Source organism: Canis lupus, chromosome 1, assembly GCF_048164855.1.
Source record: "Canis lupus baileyi chromosome 1, mCanLup2.hap1, whole genome shotgun sequence".
Taxonomy (NCBI): domain Eukaryota; kingdom Metazoa; phylum Chordata; class Mammalia; order Carnivora; family Canidae; genus Canis; species Canis lupus.
The window spans coordinates 61,960,302-61,977,271 of record NC_132838.1 but is presented as its reverse complement, the minus strand read 5'-3'; the positions used below and the strand labels follow the sequence as shown (position 1 = coordinate 61,977,271).

The 16,970-nt window shown below is 37.7% G+C and overlaps 1 long non-coding RNA gene across 1 annotated transcript; it reads right to left on the bottom strand.

Annotated features, from left to right (window-relative positions):
- Positions 1–3,808: 3,808 nt before the first annotated feature.
- On the bottom strand, positions 3,809–16,617 carry LOC140618028 (uncharacterized). The gene is made up of 3 exons (XR_012018187.1): positions 15,200–16,617; positions 8,375–8,561; positions 3,809–4,055 (listed from the first exon to the last, which is right to left on the bottom strand). It is a non-coding gene; the product is annotated as an uncharacterized lncRNA (long non-coding RNA).
- Positions 16,618–16,970: the final 353 nt, after the last annotated feature.

Sequence of the window (16,970 nt, the reverse complement as noted above, 5' to 3'; positions counted from 1 at the left end):
TTTAATATGGTTGACCATATAGCTCTACACAGAAAACAGAAAACAACACAGCTAACCTTCCTATTTCCTAGGTCCCTGCACTGCACTGCTGGCCTTTCAACCAGCACATCATCTGTTGGTGAATCACCTGCAACTTAATTTCATAAACACATTTTCTCATTGAGTCTCCAATCTCAACACAGGCATAAATCCAAATTGTTTAACAGTCTCATTCTGGGAAATGTTGACAGAAGTCTCAGGATATTTCTATAAGATATTTACAAGTAAAACAAGGAGGAAACATATGTCCAATTCATTGGAGGGTATTACATAACACGTGCCTTTCTGGTATATTTATAAATGATGAACCATCTATAAGACTGTTCATCTTATCAGAGATATTCCTACACTGCGAAGGGATCTCCTGATCAACCTGACGAACAAAATACTCCAAATATTTTGTATTTATTTCCAGTTAAGTAGACTTTTAAAAGTTAGTATGTGCCCAGATGCCTGGGTGGCTCAGTCAGTTAAGTGTCTGATTTCTACTCAGGTCATGATCTCAGGGTCATGGGATCAAGCCACACATAGGCTCTGCACTTAGTAGGGAGGTTCTCTCTCTCTCCCTCTCCCTCTGCATTCCCCCCACTCTGGCTCATGCTGTCTCCAAAATAATAAATAAATCTTTTTTTTTTAAGTTTCTTTTAATTAAAAAAAAAAAAGTAATGTGCCAAAACTCCAGTAAATTGATTACACATATTATTTCCTTTAATCACTATAATCTTGTGAGATAAACTTTCTATCAACACCAGAGGCTCAAAGGTTGTATGAACATCCATGGTCACACAATGAGCATGGAACACAGCCTGGTCATTCTGCACTTACTCAGAAAATGAGAGAAATTTGTTTCTAGTCAATATTTAATGTTATAAGGTCTCCAAATATTTGTTGAGTAATCTAGATCTGTGCTTTAATGTCAACAGAGATTAAATGTTCCTTTTACTCGGAAAATTTATTAAATCCGATTTGATGCATTTAATCTGTTTATGCCTCTGCTTACCAACACAAATCTAAAGATGCAAGAAAATGGCTAAAGGAATATGCACTTTAATAGAGTTCAAAACTAGTTTCTATATGCTAAAGTATGTAGAGGAACATAGAGTGACATCTGCAACTTACTCTGAAATGCATCCAAAAAATCAGATGGATTTGTGAAAAATACAAAAAAAAAAAAAAAAAAAAAAAAAAAAAGACAGATGGCTAAATACATGAAAAACAAGGATAGTAAAATGCTGGTTGTAGAAGATATATGTTTGCTGTAAAATTGTTTCAGCTTTTCTATTTTCTATTTGAAAACTGTCATGATAAAACATTAGAGGAAAACAACTAAATCATTTGGATCACACTAATAGAAATGTAATGAGAGCTACAAATCGGAGTCAGAAATGTGATTTCACATTTCCTGTAGCCACACTAAAAAATGAGAAAAAGAAACAGGTAAAATTAAGGTTAATGATATATTTTATTTAACTCAATGCATTCAAATATTATTTTCAAAATGTAATCAATAAAACATTATTAATGAGAAAATTTATATATGTATTTCATAATAAGACTTCAAAATCTAGTGTATATTTTCCACTTAAAGCACATCTGAAGTCTGGCTAACCACATTTCACATGCTAAATAGCTACATGTGACTGCTGGCTACTTTATTGCTAGTGCTTATCTCCATATAAATATACTTGCTACCATGTTCATAAATTTAGGTGAAACAGCCACATAAAGCGAATATAGTAAAAGAAAAATAATTTCAAAGAGCATTATAATGTAATAAATTATGACCACTTTACAGGAAATCTCTTGGCTAAAAAAATATTTACCTAAAAGTTTTATATATTTCAAAATATATATTCTAATAAGATTCTTCTGCTTATTCTTGAGAGTATGATATAATCTGTTTGACAAGTGACTATGGAATAAGGACTTTTTAAAGATTTTATTTATTTATTTGACAGAGAGATAGTGAGAGAGAGAGAGAGAGAGAGAGAGAGAGAGCACAGCAGGGGAGCAAGGGAGAAGCAGGTGCTGAAGGCAGACGCTTAATTCACTGAGCCACCCAAGTGCCCCGGGAATAAGGACTTTTAAATCACAATTTTAAAAACTACAGTTCTTGCCTCCCTCTACTCATCTTTACTCTTCCACAGTTGCATACATAATAGTACATACCAGAAACAAAACCAAAAAAACACCTTTTTTTCAAACCTTAAAGATTTGTGGCCATTTTCTCAGCATTTTCTTGGTTTTTCTCTTTTAAACCTCTGCTATGATAATATACTTATTTTTTATGATAATATACTTCTTAATGCTAATTAATATTCAGTACACCTTGGAAATAAAAGTAGAAAGACAAATACTGACATCGTATTAATGATACCCTTTTCTCTATCGTTTTAAGACCAGTAGTCTTCAGGCAAAGTTGGAATTTCTAAGCTTAGAAATAACCGAATCATTGATCTTTCTCTAGAGATTGAGACTAGTATCCGAAATCTTAAAGACCATAAAAATAAAGTATCTTCTGAAACATACCTAGTGGGAAAATTTTAATGAAGAGTTTTTGTCCTTTAATTCCCTAGTGGCTTAAAGCAAATATGACTATAATTCCCAAATGTCTCCACCAACTGAGAAGACAAATATCAACCTTGAAACAGATCAGATCAATATGATGTACTAAGATTAATATGATTTAACCAATTAAATGAGCTTTATAGATAGAAATACATTAGGGGACCAAGTATATCCCTGTTAAATTTAAAGCTAAAGGCAGCCTGCACCCACAGGCCTGGCATGCGGGACAACTTTGAGGGGCCATCTCAGCTCCAGAGCTCCCTAAAACATCAATTGGTCTCTGTTTCAACTGCAGCACAGTGCAGGCTCTTGCTCTATCCAAACCTGCTTTCTTCACTCTCTTGCAGGTATTTCTGAGAGCGCTTTCCAATAAACTTACAACATACACACGTCCCTCTCAGACTAATTTTGCCCAGTGGGCTGTGAGCTTCGGTGAGAAGTCATTCCCACCCTAGCCATTGAATTGTATGTGTGAGTTCTTCACGGTCTCTTTTCTCTTTCTGCCAACACCTCACATGTCACCTGTTCCAAGTGATACAGCTACAAGTGGTGAGACCTAGTTCACTGGTGACTATACAGGAAAGAACTCTCATCCTTGCCTCCAACTGACCTACATTATAGAAGTAGTGGCGAGAGACTAGCAAACCTTTATGTTACTCTGCAAAGCCTCGCCTCTCTTGGCTAATATAGTATCCATAAGCATATCTTTCTCTTTTGGCTGGTATATTTTCTTGGGAATAAGTGAAGGTCAGTTGCCTGGGTTGCATTTCCCCACACAAAATGAACCCAGAAATCTTGTGATATTCATTTTGGTGACTAAGAAAACATTTCCCCTCAGCCATGCTTATATTTCTTTTCTTACCTTTCGGTTCTTAAAATATTATAGTGAAAAATGTTTGGAGATTTTTTTTTTCTGTAAATTTGGCAACTCCAGAGTTTATATCCTTCAGGGGGAAAAAATGAAGATGACACCACCTTAGAGAGTGATTATGAGAATGAGATAATGCATTTGAAAACCTCTAGCATATTGTAGACCATAAACGCGAGTTTTCTTTTTGCCTTCCTTTCCTGCAATAAAAAATGTCAGTTAAATACAGCATCACTTTAGTCTTACCAACTTGATAGGGTGTTTCCACATGGATAATATCAAAAGAAAGATCCTCTGAAATTCATAGTAAATAAAGCAATTAGTCCCAGGCATCAAGGGTATGGTTTATTTCACAAGTGAATAAACAGTGTCCGCAGGGTTTTGCTATTTATAAGTAGAAGTTCAGACTGAGATTTATAAGTAAAATTACTAGTAACTTTTCAGTTATTTCCTCCTCATTTTTTTTTTCTCTTATTGTAAAGTAATTCAGGTTCTTTACCTTTTACCCTGTTGTAGTATACTTCTGCATGTAGGACAGGACGTTGATGGTTTAGAATTGGTTTTGAGCAGGAGTTGCAAACTGAAAAGCAAATGAGGGCCAGAAAGGCATGGTAACTAAGTAAAGTGAACCAGGCTTAACAAAAAAAAGAAAGTCAACACACAGTTCTCTAAGCTATCTTTAACTTTCTCAATTTGATAGAGCATGGCTCCCAATAGCCAGGTTGTTGTCTTTACTTTTTATTTTTTTTTTATTTATTTATTCATGAGAGACAGAGAGAGAGAGAGAGGCAGAGACACAGGCAGAGGGAGAAGCAGGCACCATGCAGGGAGCCTGATGCAGGACTCGATCCCAGGACTCCAGGGTCATCCTCTGGGCTGAAGGTAGGCACTAAACCGCTAAGCCACCCTGGTGTCCCAGGTTGTGGTCTTTAAATACCAGTCAGTTCTCACTCAAAGGAGCCAGGATTCCTGAAATAGTAGATTCTATGTCTGGGCTCAAAATGTACAAGATGAGATCAGGACAGTTTGTCCAAAAGGTAACAAAGGGATTGTCAAAGTTCATGAGGATGAAGTCAAATTAAGCAGAAGATAGAAAAATATAAGCATCAGTAAAGACAATACCTGCTATGAATTAAAACATAAGAAATATGTTTAAGTACATGAGCTCATACTAAAAAATACAAATTAGTCTCAAATGGAGGGTGCTAATTATTTTTAAGAAATTCATAAACAGAGGAAAAAAACATTTGCTCAGCTTTTTCTATAAGAACTATACCACTATGTAAACAAATAACAGACAAGACGATGTTTTTCTTAATAGGGGCAGCTCAGTTATTAAATAAAGACAGGATAGTTTAAAAAAAAGACAAGATAGTTTAATTAGATTATAACATTTTGCAACCTTTAGTGAATTGATGGATCTAGGCATTGAACACAGATTAATGAGAGAAAAAGAGATAAACCCTGAGATTATGGGCCTTCTGATAGAATACACCACTGCCAATGAAATATTATTCTCAAAAAATTCAAGCAAGTTTACAAGAAATATAGACAATAGAAGAACATGCTAAATTTTACTATGGTAAATCAGAAAATTTGTGACTGTGAGAAATTCTACAAAAACAATGAGCCAGGTTTATTAAACAATTTATAGCCAAAAGAAAGATATACAAAGAGAGGGAGAGGGATTAAGAGAGAGAGAGAAAGACAGATACAGAGATGGAGAGAAGTTATAAATTAGAAGATACTTTAAAGACATCAATCAATTACCTCCTGTAGCCCTTATTTTAATCCTGACTTTTTTTTTTAAGATTTTATTTATTGATTCATGAGAGACATACAGAGAGAGGCAGAGACACAGGCAGAGGGAGAAGCAGGCTCCATGCAGGGAGCCCAATGCGAGACTCGATCCCAGGACCCTGGGATCATGACCTGAACCAAAGGCAGATGCTGAACCACTGAGCCACCCAGGCATCCCTAATCCTGATTCAAACAAAGTGTAACATATATTTATGAAACAATTGGAAATTTTAACAAACTGGATAATTTATATATAAATGCTTTCTGCTAATGTTTTTCGGTGTGACTATACCATGAATATGTGACTGTTTTATTATATAAGTGTTCTTATCTTTTATTGTTACATACTGAAATACTTACAGGGAAAACCATAGGATGTCAGGGATTTTCTTTTAAATGATACAGTGAAGGGAAGGGAGTGGGGATATAGATGAAACAAGACTGGACTTAAGTAATCACAGTTAAAGCCATGAAATATGGTCATGGGGGATTATTTAGTTTTACTGTCTATTTTCCTACATGTTTGAAATATTTTAAAATTGAAGCCTTTTAAAATTGAAAAAAATTCTAAAATAAAGAACTGCAAAATGGATTTAAGAAATATCTCCTTTTTGCCTCTAATTCTACTATAAGCAAAACACAAAATGAGTATGATGGCAAAAGGCAACTGTCTCCCGTCCACAGGGGCAGGACAGTGGGGACTGGTGTGGACTGTGGCAGATGGAAGAGAGCACGCTCATTGCAAGAGGAGTGGTCCAGCACAAGGTTTATCCATACTACATATGGCAGCAAGGTTGATAATACCAGATTTCTGATGTGTTCAGAAAAGCTGTAAGTTGACATATATAGATAAAATTATCTTTAGTGTTAAGTGTTGGCAACTAATGTAAATTTATTTTATATCCCTAACTCTGGGAAATGAACTAGGGGTGGTGGAAGGGGAGGAGGGCGGGGGGTGGGGGTGAATGGGTGACGGGCACTGAGGGAGGCACTTGACGGGATGAGCACTGGGTGTTATTCTGTATGTTGGCAAATTGAACACCAATAAAAAATAAATTTATTATAAAATAAATAAATAAATAATGCTAGTTCATCGTTAAAAAATTATTTTACATCATTCTGTGGGTAAGCACTAAATGGATCAAACAAAACATGACATTTTGCAACTTCTGATTTATAAGGAGCTGTCACAGTACCGTATGACTGGCTTCCCCATCACCAAAAGGGAGTCACAAGCTATAGAACACCAGCACCTAAGTCTCATGGAATATTGCCAGAAACCCATTGTTTGATCTGCCTTCCTTTCAGTCACCCCACTGTGCCATGTCCACTTTCTATTTCTGTGCCCAGTCTCTCCAGATTGAGCCTTTGGCTGGAAGGACTGCTTGACTTTTGACTCCAGACCCCCTCCTGCATACAGGATTAGATCTTCAGAGTCTCAGGATGCAATCCAGCACTACTTTCAGCAAAACTTCCATAAATCCTCATCTCTGTCCAGTATCACAAGCACCCTGCCTGTCCAGAAGGCCTGTTTGGTAAGAGGTTAGTTTATAGTTATCCTAAATATTAATTAATGTGACTTTACTAAATTCAAAACATGTTTTCCTCATTCACATTCAAGGCTAGCTTTCTCCTGGCCTTCACTAAACACTGACCCCCGCCCCGCCTTTAGATAGTTACATGCTATTTGTTTACAATCCATTCAGTTGGAAAATCACTATCTGGCTGAGTATAAACACATCTAATAATTGACCATCAAAATGACCTAGACACTTCCTCTGCGCCTGCATGTATGAATAGTGATGTAATAAGCTCTCAAATATCTTCTCATTAGTACTTACAACTCGTTTGCTGTTCTTGAGACTGGATACAGTCATATAAATGTTGATTTTAGTTAGATTTAATTTGTCTAAATGTTGGTCTTTGTAATAAAACTCAGTGTACAGATGTTAGATGCTTAAAATGTCACTAAGAAAAATAGATAAATTCGTAGTGGTAGAGATATTTACTAACAGGATTTTCTAAAATATAGAACAGTTTGTTTATGCAAAATTTGATAGAACTACTTTCCTACTTCCCTACAAGCTGCTTTTCCACCATTCCCCATTCTTCACCCTTGCCATGTGTAGATCAAACACAAACTCACAATTTTATGTATTGGAGTAGTTGGGGAAAAAAAAAAGAGAGAGAGAGAGAGAGAGAAAGATAATGAGTTTGATCAACATCTTTAGCATTTTAAATATTTTAATATCTAAATATATGTATAAATAAAATGAGTTGGAACATTGTATGTAAAATATCCTCTGCTTATGTTAAGAGGGGATTTAAATTATCTATTCTTGCCTCAATAGTAAAAGAAAATGTTTAAAATTGCTTAAATCATAAATTACTTATTTATTAGTGGTCATTCTTCCCAATCTCCAGAGCCCAGCCGTGAGGCCTTGGTGCTCTCATACTGCCTGATGTTGAAGCAGATATGGCAGGTTCCAGCACACCCTAATCAAGAGTCTTAGTGCATGTCTCATTTAGAATTGGTTTTCAGAGGCCATTTTTTCTCTCCATTAAATGCTTTTTTTTTTAACACTGTAGAAAGAAAGAAATAGGTATTCTCATATAAGAGATTCTTAAAACAACTACAGGACAAGATCAGTGGAAGATCCATGAACAAGTTTTGGATGTGTGGAGGGGTACGTGTGTGTGTGTGTGTGTGTGTGTGTGTGTGTGTGTGTGTGTGTATTCTGGTATAATTATTTTGTAGTTGTGTTCTTTGTTTCCCTTTTTTTTTTTTTATTCATTCGTTTGGTTTTTTTTTTTAATATACATATATATTTTATTGGAGTTCGATTTGCCAACATATAGTATAACATCCAGTGCTCATCCAGTCAAGTGCCCATCACCCAGTCACCCCATCCCCTTGCCCACATCCCCTTCTATTACCCCTTGTTTGTTTCCTGGAGTTAGGAGTCTCTCATGTTTTGTCACCCTCTCTGATTTTTCCCATTCATTTTCTCTCCTTTCCCCTATAATCCCTCCCACTATTTTTTATATTCCCTGTACGAGTGAAACCATACAATGATTGTCCTTCTCCGATTGACTTACTTCACTCAGCATAATGCCCTCCAGTTCCATCCACGTCTAAGCAAATGGTGGGTATTCATCATTTCTAATGGCTGAGTAATATTCCATGGTATACATAGATCACATCTTCTTTATCCATTCATCTTTCGATGGGCACCAAGGCTTCTTCCACAGTTTGGCAGAAATGGGCCCTCAACTCTACAGTCAACTAATATTCGACAAAGGAGGAAAGATTATCCACTGAAAAAAGGACAGTTTCCTGTTTTTCTGAAAAAAAATTCAGTTTCTCCTTATTTTGTTAGCTAAAGCTAGAAAAGTCTCTAACAAAATCTCCAGAACTGTAGCAATTTAATTGTCCTTACAATTAAATTAAGCATTTATTGAATCATACACTCTAATTAGTAAAAAAAAAAAAAAAAAAAAAAAAAAAAATGAGGGACAGAGTCATAATACAAAATAGAATGTGTTAGAAAAAAAAGATTTTAGACCCTATCAGGGAGTTCTAAAAAGATACTTAGTTATTTTCTATGTATTAAAAAGACTGAAATACCTGTTGATTTATGATGGGAGTAGTTTAGGTAAGCTAATATGCTTCTTTTGGCAGGAGTCTCATACTTTATTATGAAAGCATGATTTATCTCATGCTGATTGAAAGTTATAAATGCCTTTAAGTAATTAATAAAAGGAAAATACATCATATTACCTACATTTCACAACTTAACCAATTGACAAAACTTTTAGAGACTAGGTTTAGCAGTCAAATTGTTAAGCATTACAGATAAAATCTAAAGGTCTTTTTTTTTAATTATTATTTTATAGATGAAAACTATGTTTGAGAGGCTTGGTGACTTATTCAAGATATCACAGATGTTTTTCTTGTAGCCAAACTGATATTAAAACCCAGCTTTTGTAAATCATGCTACAGTAGCACACAAACTCCCTTACATCTCTGGATTATACCAACAAAGGTTTATTTCTCATTCAATTTGGCTGGCTGCTGTTTTACAATCTGTGTTTGCTCATTCTGAGACCAAGGTTGAAAAAGCCTTATTTGGACCATGCCATCTTTCAGGCAGAGATTAAAAAGAGGTTTTACAGAACTATATAATGCCTCTGAAGGCTTTTGCTCAGATGAGACATATGTCATTTACACTCACATTCTATTACTATATACTTTGCAACTTACCTGACAAAACCTGACTCAGGGGGTTAGAGGTTTAGTCTTCTTACAAAGAACTTAGCTGAGAAGTGGAAATAATTACATCATTTACTACAATAGATCCTCAATCCCCAGAACTATATACACTCTCTCTCAATAAGCAGTGGGCTTCTCTGTTTCTTGGAGTCACGAATGCAGTGGCTCCTGAGGGCTCACCGGCTACCATGTCAGATCTGACTTCTAATTTTTCAGACAGAGATTTTATTGTAACCATTAAGACTGAATACCATTTCCTCTGGAGGCTAAAAAACTAAAATTACCAATAGAAGTAAATTAACTCTCAACTAGTGCTTCTCTTCTATAAACTGACTCCTAAGGAAGAAGTTGCTTTTTTTAATGAAGATCCTTCATAGGTTAAAAATTAGTCTTTTTAGATTTCTATGACCTGAGTCACATTTTTAGTAAATATGTTTTATTAACTCCCTAGCATCCATTTCAACTCCTATCCATTGAGTAACAGTCATTCAGTGTGGGAAATTATTCTCAATTTCAAGAGATGGGTCTGCTCCAGTGAGAATAATCCCATCCACTTCCCTTGCCAAGTGACTATTTCAGAATGATCTGATTCCTGCGATTCAGGTATGTGGAGAAGGTCACCAGACAGTTCTGGAAAATATCCTTTTTACTCTTAAAAGCAGTATAGTGAAAAACTGCTCTCTCTACCTTTCACAGAATGTGAACATGAAGCACCTTGTCCTAATGGCTATTAGTGTCCATCGTGAAAGCATGACAACTTGAGGACAAATCTGACATCAACAATGCTGAGAGAAAAGCAGAGAAATATTGCTAGAACCCTAATTAAACTATGCCTAAATCCTATCTCTGGATTTTTAGTTATGTAAGCCAATAAAATCATTTATTGGTTAGTCAGATTAAATTGATATTCACATACTTCAACCAAAAGTATCCTAAGAAGGCGTCAGTTCTTCTCTCCTTCTTTATTTTACCCATACCCCACCAATAACCAAAGCTGCAAGATTAGTTTTGGTAGGAGTTACAAGCAAATATCTATCTCTCCTCTTGAGTTCTACAATGAAAACTGTTCTCTTTTTTTTTTTTTTTAATTTTTTTATTTATTTATGATAGTCACAGAGAGAGAGAGAGAGGCAGAGGCACAGGCAGAGGGAGAAGCAGGCTCCATGCACCGGGAGCCCGACGTGGGATTCGATCCTGGGTCTCCAGGATCGCGCCCTGGGCCAAAGGCAGGCGCCAAACTGCTGCGCCACCCAGGGATCCCTGTTCTCTTTTTTATTTTGTTAAAAATATCTTCTCAAATATAAGTATAGCTAACTACAAGGCATGAGACATCTTTTATATGTTATCTACTCAAATAGGAATTTTAAGCAAATAGCAATATGTATTCTACTAGAAAAGAAGGAACAACTAAAGATGACCAAACAGACCTTAAATAAGACATTTATAAAATGATCTTATCCTCAGTAGATTACCCATGGCCTATTATTGTCTTAGCAGTGGACATTGAAATCAATAGATACTCAGAAGACCCAGGAAGTTGTTGAATAAACAGAAGCATGAGAGATTCTCACTAATAGTTCTCAGTGGGGCACTAAAAGAACATGGGTGGTATTAAAAACCACTACGTAGTTCTCTACTTCTCTTATTTTAACTGCCAAAATAATATGCCCTCCTCTTTCTACACAAATATGCCAAAACAATAAGATGGTACTGTTCCTATAAAATATTAGTCATACTAAATGTCACTCTTGACCACTCTCTATTTGTATCTCTCTTACGATGTGAGGGAATTAACCCATGGAAAGGATTAATTCCATTAAATTCCTGCTATGAGTTTAATCTGGCATTCAGAACATCTCTCCAAGCAACATCAATCTTTTGTTCCTAGCTTATAGTTTTATTTTTTTTATTTTTTTTTTTAATTTTAAGATTTTATTTTTTTATGAGAGAAAGAGAGAGACAGAGACAGAGAGAGGCAGAGCCACAGGCAGAGGGAGAAGCAGGCTCCATGCAGGGAGCCTGACGTGGGACTCGATCCCGGGTCTCCAGGATCACATCCTGGGCCGAAGGCGGCGCTAAACCGCTGAGCCACCCGGGCTGCCCTAGCTTATAGTTTTAAACTGCATATCTGCAAATATCCCAGAGGAGCAGAACTGAGAGAACACAGTAACAGAGAAGTTTCAGTCTTAACAAGTTGCAAATTTTTATGTATGCTCTAAGCCAGCAAAATAAGATTTCAATATCAACGGCTTGTCAAAAATGTATCATCTGGGCTAGGGAAATATATATATATATATAGGCATTAGAAAAGTCATAAGCAAAGTTTTCCAAAGTTTTTCAGAAATCAGAAACACTCCCAAAAGTAATATAATGATATTTATGAATTAAGAACAAATACAATAAGTTTCTGAAAAATAATGTCAAACGTTGAAATTTAAGAGGAAAAAAACTGAGACACCTGGGTGGCTCAGTGGTTGAGCATCTGCCTTCAGCTCAGAGCGTGATCCCAGGGTCCTGGGATTGACTTCTGCATCAAATCCCACATCGGGTTCCCACAGGGAGCCTGCTTCTCCCTCTGCCTGTGTCTCTGCCTCTCTCTCCATGTCTCTCATGAATAAATAAACAAAATCTTAAAAAAAAAAAAAAAAAAAAAAAGGAAAAGAGGTAAGAAACTCAAAACAAAATGCAGAAGATGCACTTGGCACCCCAGAAACACCAACATTTCGTGTGTTAGCAGGTACCTCGAGGGAAGTCACTTTGGGAAGGTGTAGCAGGAGCCTAAAGGTTTCCAGAAGTGTCACTAACAGCAGCAGATGGTAAGGAGACATGCAGAAACTCCAGGGGAGTGTGACTTAGAGAATGGATATGAAATGTGGTACAAAGGGGAGGCGGCTACCGGCACTAAAGGGTGTGCAGACTATGCCACTACACAGTTGCATCTTCGATTCAGGAAGGCTAGGGACACAAAATTCAAAAGAAGAACTGGAAATGAAAATTTTTCAATATGCAAGATAGAAGAAGGAACTTCAGGTAAGTGTCTGGTGGATCAAGATATCACCCAGTTTCCTAGGTGAGTCTAACTTTTCTCACAAACCACTCTAAAGATTTTATTTATTGATCTGTCTGTCTGTCTATCTATCGAGAAAATGAGTGGAGTGAGAGGCAAAGAGAGAGGGAGAGAGAGAATCCCAAACAGACTGCACTGAACACAGAGCCCAACTCAGGCTTGCTCCCACCACCCTGAGCTCATGACCTGAGCTGAAGTCCAAGAGTCAGAGGCTTAACCAACTAAAGCCACCCCGGTGCTCCTTCTCAGAGACCACTTCTAAAAAAGATGGCGGTTGGGTCAGGGGATTGTTTCCTCATGACAAACAGAATGCCATACTAAACATCTTCTTGGGAAGTGTTTCCCTATCAAATTTCAAGTCACAGGTGGATGATTTTGAACAACTGGCATAAACTAACCAGGAATGAAAGTTAAGAAGGAAATCAAAAGGATTTTCCAATTTGTGATAGACTTGCTTTCACTTAGAAACTAGCAATTGTACCCACTGGGAATCCTTGAGTGTCTATAATGACATAACTATTTTACCAGTTATTGGATACCAGAGATTTGCTGATGTGTATGGGTGTTGGGCTGCAACTGTGATAGGCTAATGGGCCCTATTCACTGTTCAGACTCTTTACAAAGAGAACACCTAGAAGTGTAAGCTAGATTGATGCAACTAATTTCAGCTAATGTACAGAACTATATACTTAGTGAAGGATGCTTGAGGTTTCAGCTATAAAAGGAACTCCAAGCATACATGTGCATCTGACTGAGACTTCTCTGGCTGAGACAGAGCAAAAAATAACCATGACCTTTAATTTCTGAAAGTTTGACTATAAATGATTAAAGGATTTAATTTGGGGTTTCAGTTTCTCCCTGAAAATACAATAATAGGAGGAGTTATATTGTTCAAACTCAAAGCAGATGTATATTGCTGGCATTGTCTTACTTATATAAATTTTATTCTATCTCGGATAAATTATACTGGACAGCATGACTAGGCAAAGTTTAAGAAATCAAATAAATGGTAAGTGAATTCTTCAGCCTAGGGAGGGCAGGATTTCTCATCAGTACTATTGACATTTTGAGCAGATAATTCATTTGCGGGGAATGTCCCATGCATTGTAAAATGCTTAGCAGGACCCCTGGCCTGTAGCCACTGGATTATCTGTAGCTCTGTCTTCCCCCTCTCCCCTAGCTGTGACTACTAAAAATGTCTCTACACATTGCTTAATATCCCCTAGAGAACAAAATCCCTCTGATGGAGAACCTCTGCCCTGAAATATAGCATGGCCTTTAGGTTAATTCAATTAATGCCAGGTTTTTACTCATTTCAGAGCCTTTTAACAAAAAGCTGAACCGTTTACCAATCTATACAAGAAAAGTGGTGCTTTTCAGGAAGTAGCCTCACGCAGATGCCAGATTGCCCTGAAATTTTATATTCTCCTTTTCCCAGGAAAACTACCACATGCATACTTAACCACAGGGGGAGTGATAAACCTAACAAGTCATGGGAACCAAACCAAGGACCATTTTTTGCTCCTCCCCCTAAAATTTCTGCCCAGGATCCTGTAGAATAGGAACCAAGAAGAAAGTGAGTGCCTCATTGCATTGGTGAAATCGGAACCAAGTAATGCCATTCCCTCCATCACCAGATTATATAGGGTCAAGAGCCAATAAGTGGGAGTGGGAGGGACCCCTCTCACTATTACACTTAATAACCCACCTAAGGAATTTTTGGTATCTGTCCCCACCACCTTGGACTGGGTGATTTGAAGGCCCTAGTTACCAAGGGATAAATGCTTCCAATGAGGAAGGTAGTCATGTTCCATGTCATTGGAAGCTGAGATAGCGCTCTCCCAACTAAGACTTTTCCTGTCACTGAACCCAGAGGTAGAGATGGAGGTTACTCTATTCATCAGGGATATTCATTCCTATTATCACGAGGATCAGAGTAATAATTCTCCTATTCTCTCACAAATTTGGAGCAAAGTTCTTGGCCATAACTGCATTCTTGATTCCCTATGACTATAGCTCCTACCAGGCAGTTACTCTTCGATGGGCTCCAGTAATACTGTTTCATCCCTTCACCTTTTCAATTTTAGCTTTCCACAATTGCTAGTCTCTTCTGTTCTAAAGTTTCTAGAGTAAAAGCCAAGGCTGTTGCAATAAGCTGCAAGGACCTACTCGGCCTATCTGAACTCTCTATTTGCCCTATTATGTTTCTGATTCCATCCCCTACCAACTGCCCCCATTCCCTCCGTTCTACCTACATAGACCTCTGCAGTATTGCTCAAACATTCCAGGCACCCTCTGCCCTGGGGTTTTGTCCTTACTCTTCTCTCTACCTAAAATGCTGTTTCCTGATGACTGGGATTGGCATCCGTATCATCCAGTGGAGAAGGGAAGATGAGAACGTAGGCATTGAGCAAGTGGAACAGACGAAGGAAGATTGGCTGTGTGGTGATCTTAACTGAGTCTGAGGATGTGCAGGTGAGATATACTACACTCTCTACTGTCGAATGTTTGGAATTTTCCATAATAAAAAGTTAAAAAGAACCTCTGGGATAGATTCTGAGGAGTGTGCATTTTAGCAGGCTACCTGTGTGGTATTCATGTTCCCTCCATCACCCCATGTATGAGGTTGTTCGGGAACCCTTGTTCCAGTGCCTGTGACTCTTCTTTCTGTTCCGTCAAGTGGGAGGTTTCCACAGAGCTTTGGTTGCAGTTTCTCCTCACTCTTCTTGGTAATGTTCTGCTCACCAGCCTCTCCTGACAAGTCCCTGTCACATTCTTAGAATCTTTTCCTTTCTGATGTTCACCTTGGATGTCGGTCCAACATGCCAGCTCTTTATCCTCTTTATTAAAGCCTGATAGTTTTCCTCAAACCCTTTTGCCAGAAGATCAGTGGACATTCTGCTCTCACATAATTACAGGGTGCCTCGGGCAACAAGATAAACACAGAACATGCCCTTCGGGTCACTGGAAACACTCCCTCCGTGTTTATAGTTCTGAGTTTACAGATGATCTATAGCTTTTGAGCTGCCTCCTGCTAAATTGTCACAACAAAATGCCCGTTTGCCCTGAAATTTTTCTCTTAAACTTGCTGACACCTAGGAAGTTAGAAACTCCTGGGACCAAGAGGCTATAAACCTGTTGTACGTAGCAAACAGCTGTTAGTTTTCAAAGGGGTGGGTGATGAGCAATTTATATCAGCTAAGTGTCAGACAGGACACTTCATGGGCACCGTAAACACACAGAGGCTCTGGAGCCAAATTTTCCAAACTCTGGCACCTCTTCATGCCTGACTTCTCTGATGGGCTCCCCCTTTTTTTTTTTTTTATGGGCTCCTTTTTTAAATCAATTAATTAATTTATTAACTTATTATTTCTTAGGCACTATTACAGTGTAGTGGGCTGGAGTTGAAGAAAGACCAGCCAATAACCATAAATTCTTCTTAAATGTCAATTCCTTTCTCTATGAGATGAGGAGATCTGATGAGGCTTGATCTCTGAAGCCTTACTACTCACAGTATGCTCCCCAGTCCAGACACGCTGACATCCCCTGGGAACTGGTCGGTAATCAGATTCTTAGGCCCCATCCCAGACCTACTGAATTGGTCTTCTAGACCTTCACCCTGGTACTTTTTTGGTTGTAACAAAGTACCATAAACTTAGTGACTTAAAACAGATGTATTAGGTTACAGTCCTGTGGGTCAGAAGTGTGATGCAGGTCTCACTGGGCTAAAATCAGGATGTTGACAAGGCTGGGTTCCTTCTCAAGGTTCTAGGAGAGAATCTATTTCTTTGCCTCTTCCAGCTTCTAAAAGTGCATTCCTTGGCTCCTGGCTTTCTTTCTTTGTCTCCAAAACCAATGGTGTTGTATCTCTGACCTTTCTTCCAGAATCACATGTCCCTCTAACCCTAAACTCAGTGGGGAAAAGTTCTCCACTTTTAAGGGCCAATGTCATTAGATTAGGCCCATTCAGATTATCTAGGATGTTCCTGCTATCTCAGAGTCCCTAACTAAATCACGTCTGAAAATCCTTTTTGTCATATAAAGTGAAGTATTTCCATTTCCAGGTATTATGATGTAGGCACCTTTGTGGGCCGTCACTTTGCTTACCACACTAAATTCTGAGAGGTTCTACTTGTTACAACATATTCAACTATAAGAAAATAAGTAGAATTCCTTTGTCTGTTGTTGACTACATTATTCCTGTTATAGGCTGAATTGTATCACTCTACTCCTCTTCCCTGCCCCAAAATTCATATGTTGAAGTCATAACCCCTAGTACCTCTGAATATCACTTTTCTTGGAGTTGGGGCCTTTAAAGAGATAATTAGGGTAAAAAGAGGTTATGGGGGGTGGCA